This window comes from Macaca nemestrina, chromosome 7 (assembly GCF_043159975.1).
Source record: "Macaca nemestrina isolate mMacNem1 chromosome 7, mMacNem.hap1, whole genome shotgun sequence".
NCBI classification, from domain to species: Eukaryota; Metazoa; Chordata; class Mammalia; order Primates; family Cercopithecidae; genus Macaca; species Macaca nemestrina.
The window spans coordinates 91,261,596-91,270,508 of NC_092131.1; the positions used below are offsets into that span (position 1 = coordinate 91,261,596).

Sequence of the window (8,913 nt, forward strand, 5' to 3'; positions counted from 1 at the left end):
TTCACCCAGCGCATCTTATTATTTGTGTTTTTATGTAATTTGAATGTGATTAAAATGTGTACAAATATTATCGTAATGTCGTTAAGCAGGTATTTATGTGAAAACATATGGTCCAGTGTGGTGGGTATAAGACCTAGTTCAACAACACATGCCTCTGGTGTTTAACGATATTTGATGGCATAATTTTTTTTAAAATCTCAGTTTTCCAAATCATTACCTAGATTCAAGGAGGCAGAGATCCAGATGCTTTACCATATTTTCTGCACCTCATTATTAAATTCACTTCTTAACTGTTCTTTGTAAGTAAACTGTCATAGAAGACTTTCAGAATTAACCAGAGAAAGCTTTATGCCCCCCTTTTCAAAGTTTAAATGGGGATCTAAAACCAAAGCAGACCAAATACCTCTTCGCTCCAGGTCAATGCAGACATCAATAAAATCAGCCAGTGTTCTGTCAATGATAATCTAAATCATTCTCTCATGAATTTATGCACAAATTATGCACAATTATATTAGCTTATTATTATATTGTCATAAACAATGGTTGTAGTAAGAGTCGCCTACCATATGTAGACCTACAATTAGGAGTTGTGCATAGACCTTGTCTGGAAGTCAAAAGATAGTATTCACTTTGTTTTATGGAGTAATCTTTTCAGTAATTTTGAGAAAGTCATATATTTTTAGTGAACCTCATTCTTGCTTACTAGAAAATAGAATCCCACTCTGAGCTCTCTCAAAGTCATCATAAAATCAAAGGTGACAATGTGAAAATATACTTATATTGTTACTTTTGTCAGTTTATTTCATCTAGTTCACTTATTTGTCACTGCTCTTATTTGCTATTCTTACACAAAAGTTTCACACTTGTTTCTAAGTGTACACATGCATTCTCATTCAGACAGAGATGTTTTGAAGACCTTGAATCACTTAATTTAATTAACACTCTTAATTTTTCAGATGAAGAAATGTTGTTCACCCAGAAAATTTAAGTGACAAACCAAGGCCACACCTATAACTGGTGGCAGTCCCCAAACTAAAACTCCAGGCCTCTAGTCTTTTCACTGACATCCATGTTCACTGATATTCAGAAAATATCACTTACTTTGGGAAGTATTGAAAGAAATGTTGCTAAGATGTAAATACAAAATAAAGTGACACATAAACAAAAAATAAACATTATGTTTAAATATTCAGATGGCATATAATATGCCCAAACTAAGAGATTAGAAAAATCTAAAGTGAAGATTTTCTACTAAATATACTTTTATCCATATATGTATATATATATAAACATATATATATTCAGTATAATTCTAAAGTCATAATACTGATAAAACAATTTAATCATAAAACAGCCACCTTATGAATTATTTGTATACATGTTTAGTGACAATATTAAAATAATATTTTATAATTTAAAGAGTACTCAGCACACAGATTTTCCACCTTATTTGGCATGATCTGCAGCGCTGAAGATTACCAGCAGCTACAATATGGAGAGACAAATGCTTCAGCTGTTTGTTGTTAATTTCCTCCTCTGTGATGTAAAATATCCAGGGAACCCAGAACACTATTATTTTTTAATTTTTATTTTACGAATCACAAACGCTCTGTTAGGATCTTGCTTACAATGATTTAACATGCAGTGTCAGGTCTTACTGTTTTAATGCTTTCAGGAATTTAGCATCTGTCTTTATTAATCCCAAGTTCCAAAAGCATATCTCAACCATCCGCATCCTCATCTTCTGGAGTTCAGTATATAATGCTAGGAAAAATTAAAAACAAACAAAAATAAAACAATGCAAAAAAAACTTTCAACATGGATGAAGAGAAAAGGAAATATTCCTAATGCTCATTTGGAGAAACCTGTAACCAGGGCACTTACTTCCATGTCCTGAAGACATTCAGGAGCCAGATGGATACTTTAGCTACATGTTGTTTGACTAACTGCATCCTTCGAAGAGACTGTAAAATTGCATTTCAGTCTGACATCCTGCCAGCTAAAGTGTTGAGTTTATCAAGTAAACAAAAATAAATCAATTACATTTCCACAAAATTACTGAGTGCTTCTGGGTGGCAAGTGGAGGAATCAGAATCAGGCTTTTCCCCCTTTTCATAGAAAATCTAAGATAATGTCAAATAAAAACTATGGACTGCAATTTTTTCGAAATAATGCCTAGGAAACAAACTAGATCGCATTTTTAGTGTAGGCATCCATTTTATTCATTGACATTTTTGCATGCAAGCTTACTTTGGGGTCAAAAGAAGACAGAGAAAAGAGAAAAAATAGGAACCAAAACTTAATAGGATAAATGACTCTATCTTTATGTTAGTCCTTCTCTATCCCTAAAATACTTTTTACTATAGTATCTGGCATTCATTCATTCATTCATTCATTCATTCATTTTGTTGTTATTTATCCAGTTATTTTCTTGCAGAATTAACATTTCAGTAGCGCTGAAGACAGCTCTCTTGCTGTGTTCCCTTGAGAGCTTCCATCTGAAATGCATGAACATCAAGGCCAAATTTGGAACTACAGGGACAGTTTTCAGTTTATTCACTTTATATATTGACTGAACCCTGAGTCACGGTTCCTAGGTCATTCCATCTAAATTTACTTGGATATATTTGAACTCGATGAGTTGTCATTTCTTCTGAAGGCAAATTCTGACAAGACCATTAGTGATGCATGATATTTTATGAAAATAAAATGTTTCAAAAGTAAAGATTCAAACTGTGAAATCCTCAGTAGCGTCAAGGAGCTGCGTTTATAATTATTTTTAATTAAATTTCACAGTCAAAGTATGCCATATAAAATTCATATGGATGCAAATTGTTGCTAGGGAGGTTGGACTGTAGCAGAATGTGTTTTGTTGCATTAATTTTTAATTTTCTCTAATTTCTCGTGTGTTTGGAATGTCAGACCAATTTTTTTTTTTTTTTTTTTTTTTTTTTTTTTTTGAGATAGAGTCTTGCTCTCTCGCCCAGGCTGGAGTACAGTGGCTCGATCTCAGCTCACTGCAAGCTCCGCCTCCCGGGTTCACGCCATTCTCCTGCCTCAGCCTCCTGAAGCTGGGCCTACAGGCGCCTGCCACCACACCCGGCTAATTTTTTTGTATTTTTAGTAGAGACAGGATTTCACCGTGTTAGCCAGGATGGTTTCAATCTCCTGACCTCGTGATCCACCCGCCTTGCCAGGATTACAGGCATGAGCCACAGCACCTGGCCCCAATTTTTTTAACGTTGTCTCTGACTCTGATTTTTTTTTTTTTTTAATGTTGTCTCTGACTCTGATATCCTTATGTGTTGTTCTTCTCTCCTTAAAAGCTTTTCAACTTCTCATGGGAAATTTAGCTTCCAGATTATGAGGATTTCTGTCGCCCTGATCCCCTCTTATTTAACCCTTTTTATTCTATGTTAGATAACTATGAAATAATAAAAAATAAAGGCAAGTTTAACATGAATTTAGTGTTTGTTTTTAACTAACATCTCATGTAGAATGAGTTTAAAGAAAATTTTTGGTAGCATTTCAAAATAAATGTACACCAAACAAATTGTCATGTTAAGGGGAAACAATTCAGAATTTATCCTCTTTCTACCTATTGATCAATACCAGGAAAGACTTTAAATGCCTGTAATCCCAGCACTTTGGGAGGCTGAGGCCAGTGGATCACCTGAGTTCAGGAGTTTGAGACCAGCCTGACTAACATGGTGAAACCCTGTCCCTACTAAAAATACAAAAATTAGCTGGGTGTGGTTGCAGGCACCTGTAATCCCAGCTACTCAGAAGGTTGAGGCATGAGAATCGCTTGAACCTGGGAGGCGGAGGTTGCAGTGAACCGGGACTGTGACATTGCACTCCAGCCCGGGCAACAGAGCGAGACTCTGTCTCAAACAAACAAACAACAACAAAAACCTTTAACCTCAAATGTAGACTATTCCAGAGTTGTGACACTGTATCTATTTAGTACTATCTAGTAATAGACACAATTATTATTATCATCCAGGAGATTTTCTTGTATTGGTGTTTACAAAACAATAAATAACATTTTCATTGTAAGTTGACAATTATTTAACATAGTTGTAGACACAGATGTTAAATGTTTGATACAACAGACATATTTCTTGACCTTACTGCTTATAATATAATGACATATACAGACTTACAGGCAGGTGATTTTAATAATGTGCAGTGAGTGCAATTATTAGGTAAATATGCACCTGAACTATATTTAGGGAACCAGAAAAGGCTTCTGCAGGAAGGGATGCCTATGCTAAAATTTGAAGACTTGGCAAGGATTAGCTAGAGAAATGGGAAAGGTTGGCTTGAAGATGGAAGATGGGAAAGGGAAAGGGTTTTCTAAACAGAAGGAAGAGCCTGACAAAGACCTTGATTTTAAAGAAAGCATGTGTTTGAGGAGTTGAACACAGTTCAAGGCAAGATGTCAAGCAGGATACACTAAAGGATGAGTGTGCAGAGATTTGTAGGGTGTGGAAAATGAAGGGGCTGATAATGAAGCCGTATTAATGAGTTTGGAGTTTAACCTATTGACAGAGTAAAACTACTGATGGTGGTCGGGGACCTTTACTAGGCAGGATAATGGCATAAAGATGACTCTGGCTTCCTTGCTGATAAGGGGTTGAAGGACAAAACAGGGAGAGCAAGAAGACCAGTTAGGAAGTAATAAGTTGTCCATGGAAGGAGCCTTCACTAACGGAGAATTTTCCTGGATTAAGAGAGAGGGTTAAATTAAGACTTTTTTTTTTTTTGTAAAAAAATTTATTCTGGTAAAATATATACAACAGAAAACTTGCCTTATTAAGGGTACAATTCAGTGTCATTGATTACATTTATAATGCACAATAATCGCCACTATTTCCAAAAGGTTTTAATCATCCCAAACAAGAAACATTTAAGAGACATTTAACATAGGACTTGGTGACTTACAGGAGATAGAGTGGCAGAAGCAGTAAAAAGTGATGTTGAAGGCTACTTGTTATAACTGTTGCTATCATAGCTTTCAATTCTTTTATTTAATATTTTCTTGAACCTTCTGTGCTGTCACTGTCAACATTTCAAATTCATGCGTTTTTCAAGTGTCTTTGTAAATCTCCTGTAGATGGATTTGCTTTTTTTCTCCAATAATACAACTGTAGAGTGTAGTCCATTCATATTTAGGGAAGTATGGGTATATTTGAATATATTTCATCATCTTGTATGTGCTTTGATCTTATTTTTGGTTTCTGGATATTTTGTAGGTTTTTTTAACTTTCTTACTGGCACAGCAATTTATTGGAGGTTATTTCTCCCATTTTATGTCATTTCTGGAGCTTTTTAAAGAGAATATTATTTAGCATATATCTAGCAAGATTCTGCCAGTAAAGAAAGTATTCCCATATGTGGGGTTTTTTTTTTTTTCAGTTTGTTTGTTTATTTACTTATTTACTTATGTATTATTTGAGACAGAATTTCGCTCTTGTCGCCCAGGCGACTTTATTTATTTGAAAATAAAGTAATATGAGAAGAAATGTAAAGCTCTCTTTCCCATTTTACCCTACTCTTCCCCAAGACCAACTTAATTACTTTTAATGATTGTGCTCTGGAGAAGAGCAACATATTCAGGCTCATTAGTGGCACCTACAATTCTGATTACAATGGCTTGCATTAGAGAAGTAATAATTTTCATTTAGGAAAAGACTTTTGTTTAACATATTGCCGATATTCTTGTCTCCCTAAGAGAATGGAAAAGGACAGAAAAAAAAGTAAAATATCAGACATAAAAATAAGAACAGACATTTTTTCTCCTTCTCTTTCTAATAGAAGAGATTGATAATAAGGCAGGGGATTTTCAATTTCAGTCCACCATGGTAGAGCCTCAAATTGTCTATGAGATTGTGTACAGTTATTTAAAGTAGTTATTCATTTTAATTGACAAAATTATATATATTGTGTACATTATGTTTTCAAAAATGTATACATTGTGGAATGGCTAAATTGAGCTGATTTAACATATGCATGACATCACATACTCACTATTTTTTGTGGTAACACTTACAATGTACTTTTTAAGCAATTTTCAAGAATGCAGTTGACCCTTGAACAACATGGGTTTGAATTGTGCAGGTGATTTACACACAGATTGTCTTCCACCTCTGCCTGCCCTGAGACATCAAGACCAACACCTCTTCTTCCTCTTCTCTTCAGCCTAATCAACATGAAGATAATGAGGATGAAGACCTTTATGATGATCTACTTCCACTTACTAAATAGTAAATATATTTTATTTTCCTTATGATTTTCTTAATATTTTCTTTTTCTCTAGCTTACTTTACTGTAAGAATACTGTATATACTGTATATAATACATACAACATTCAAAATATGTGTTCATTGACCACTTATGGTATTGGAAAGGCTTCTCGTCAACAGTAGGCAATTAGTAGTTAAGTTTGGAGAGGGTCAAAAATTATATTTGGATTTTCAGCTGCGTGGATGGCTAGCACCTCCAACTCTTACATTGTTTGAACGTCAACTGTACAGTAATTGTGCACAGTCCTTTCCAAGAGCTGTGAAACTTTACTTATCTAAAAACACTTAGCCATGTATTTGACCAACTGAGCTTAGAATATGCTACTTCTACCCCTACCCATTGCTCTTATCTAGGAATACTTTATAGTCTATAAAAGAGTATCCTATAATGGTAGGCAATTCTCAGACATAGTTCTAGCCATATTGGTTTAAAATCTTAAATTGTCTCCCTTTGTCTAGAGACAATTTTTAAATTTAAATGCATACAAGGGGAAAACTTGTAATATAAATGGATTATTTTGGACCAGATATAATAGGGAGTGGAAGAACGGTCCAATATAAAGAAAGAATGATCCAATTAATATTCAAATTCATATTAAAGTAGAAAAGCACTCACCTATCCCTGTGCGTGTACATGTTTGCATGTGCTGAATTTGAGCTTAGTTACTCCGCATGACTCCATTTTTGAGGATGTTGTATAGAAACAAACAAATCACTCATTTGTTTGTTATACACAATCGTCATGATCTTCTTGACTTACCTCTGTGCACTCTGCCTAGACTATTTTTTTCCATTCTTTTCTGTGCTCCAACCATAATGTATAGGGGGCAATTGTGCTATTCTAAATATATAACCTAATTTATGCCTCTGTGAATTTGCTTCTGAATTCTCTTTGTCATGAATATCCTTTCTTGCCTTGCCTTTTTTTCCTGTCTTGAAAAACTGTTATTATTTTACTTATATGGCAAAGTCTCCTATATGCAGTTTTCCCCAATTCTTCCACCCCAACCCTCAAAATGTTACCTATTTGCTCCTCTTTGCAGGGATTCAGTGCATGAATCTGTGTTATCATACTACATTCTAGCTTATGGTTTCTATTTGAATATTGGTACCTTCCAGCAACTTGGGCACGAAGGAACATGCCAAATCTTTGAAACCCTAGGAACAATAAAAATGCTTAGCATATAGTAGGTATTTAACAAGTGAATCAGGAAGAGGGAATAAAGGAAAAAAGGAAGAGAGAGTGAGTGAAAGGGGGTTGGTTGGGGAATACATATGTGCTGACTTATTACCTTAGATAAGTTATTACCTCCCTTCTTTTCAGTTTTTTGGAGGAAAAGTAATACCTATCTGGCAGGTTTGTTCTAAGATTCAAAAGAAAGGTAAAAGGAAAACACTAGAAATGGCCAGATATTTTGCTTTACTAGATAAAACTTTATCTAACCTTCATTTACTTTTCTTCAATGTGTAAGCAAACAATAGAGTGCTTTGTGATGAGGCCAGTTAATGTAACAGACCTGAACTAGTGCCAATAATGAGTTTTATGTTTCTTCTGTGTTGACCAGCTTTCATGCATGAAAACCTTATGAGGAACAAGCAGCTAATCTTAAAATGCATTTTACTGATGCTTTTAAGTAAGAAAAACATACGATTCATACTAGTTAAAATACATAAAGACCCAAGTGGTATTAAAATTGAAGTTCAGTCTGGGTGCAGTGGCTTATGCCTGAAATCCCAGCACTTTGGGAGGCCAAGGCAGGCAGATCATGAGGTCAGGAGTTCGAGACCAGCCTGGCCAACATAGTGAAACCCCATCTGTACTAAAAATACAAAAATTATCCGGGCATGGTGGTGCACACCTGTAGTTCCAGCTACTCAGGAGGCTGAGGCAAGAGAATCACTTGAACGCAGGAGGTGGAGCTTGCAGTGAGCTGAGATAGCACCACTGCACTCCAGCCTGGGCAACAGAGCAAGACTCCATCTCAAAAAAAGAAAAAAAATGAAGTTCAATGTAAAAATAGCCTTAACATTTCCTTAGGTAAAGTTGAACTTTGTGTACAAAAATTTAAAAAAGAAAGATTTCTATTGAACTTTGAACTAACTATAATACATATCAGGTAAAATAAAAACTTTTTGGGTTCCTCATTATTATGGATATTTGATTACCTAGAGAACAACTATTTTGTGAGTGAAAATAAACAGGAATATTTTATTTTATCCTCATTTAGTTAATCTAGAGAGTTCATTCATTGCTTCAGAACAATTTCACAAATTTAATTTATCATATATTTCAAGATTTACCTGATGAAATATCGATAATAGTTTATACATGTTCTAATTTCAGCTAGGAGGAGCATCAAAGAAATGCACTCAAGTCAGCTTTTAAAACTTCTTGATGACAATTCCGAGGTACCATATAATAGTACCTGAATTTCTTTAGTCTCAAAAAAGGAAAGTGTCACACTGAGGCAGCTTATGCACACTGCACTTTTACAAATCTAGAAACAGCATTCAGCATTTCTGAAAGGAAAAATTAAGATTCATCTCTGTACTAGTCTGTTTTCATACTGCTATAAAGAACTGCCTGAGACTGGGTAATTTATAA

At 34.7% G+C, this 8,913-nt stretch overlaps 1 long non-coding RNA gene across 1 annotated transcript; it reads right to left on the reverse strand.

The window, feature by feature from the left end:
- Positions 1–1,520: 1,520 nt before the first annotated feature.
- LOC105479411 (uncharacterized) lies at positions 1,521–8,461 on the reverse strand. The gene is made up of 3 exons (XR_985885.3): positions 7,332–8,461; positions 6,056–6,205; positions 1,521–1,764 (listed from the first exon to the last, which is right to left on the reverse strand). It is a non-coding gene; the product is annotated as an uncharacterized lncRNA (long non-coding RNA).
- Positions 8,462–8,913: the final 452 nt, after the last annotated feature.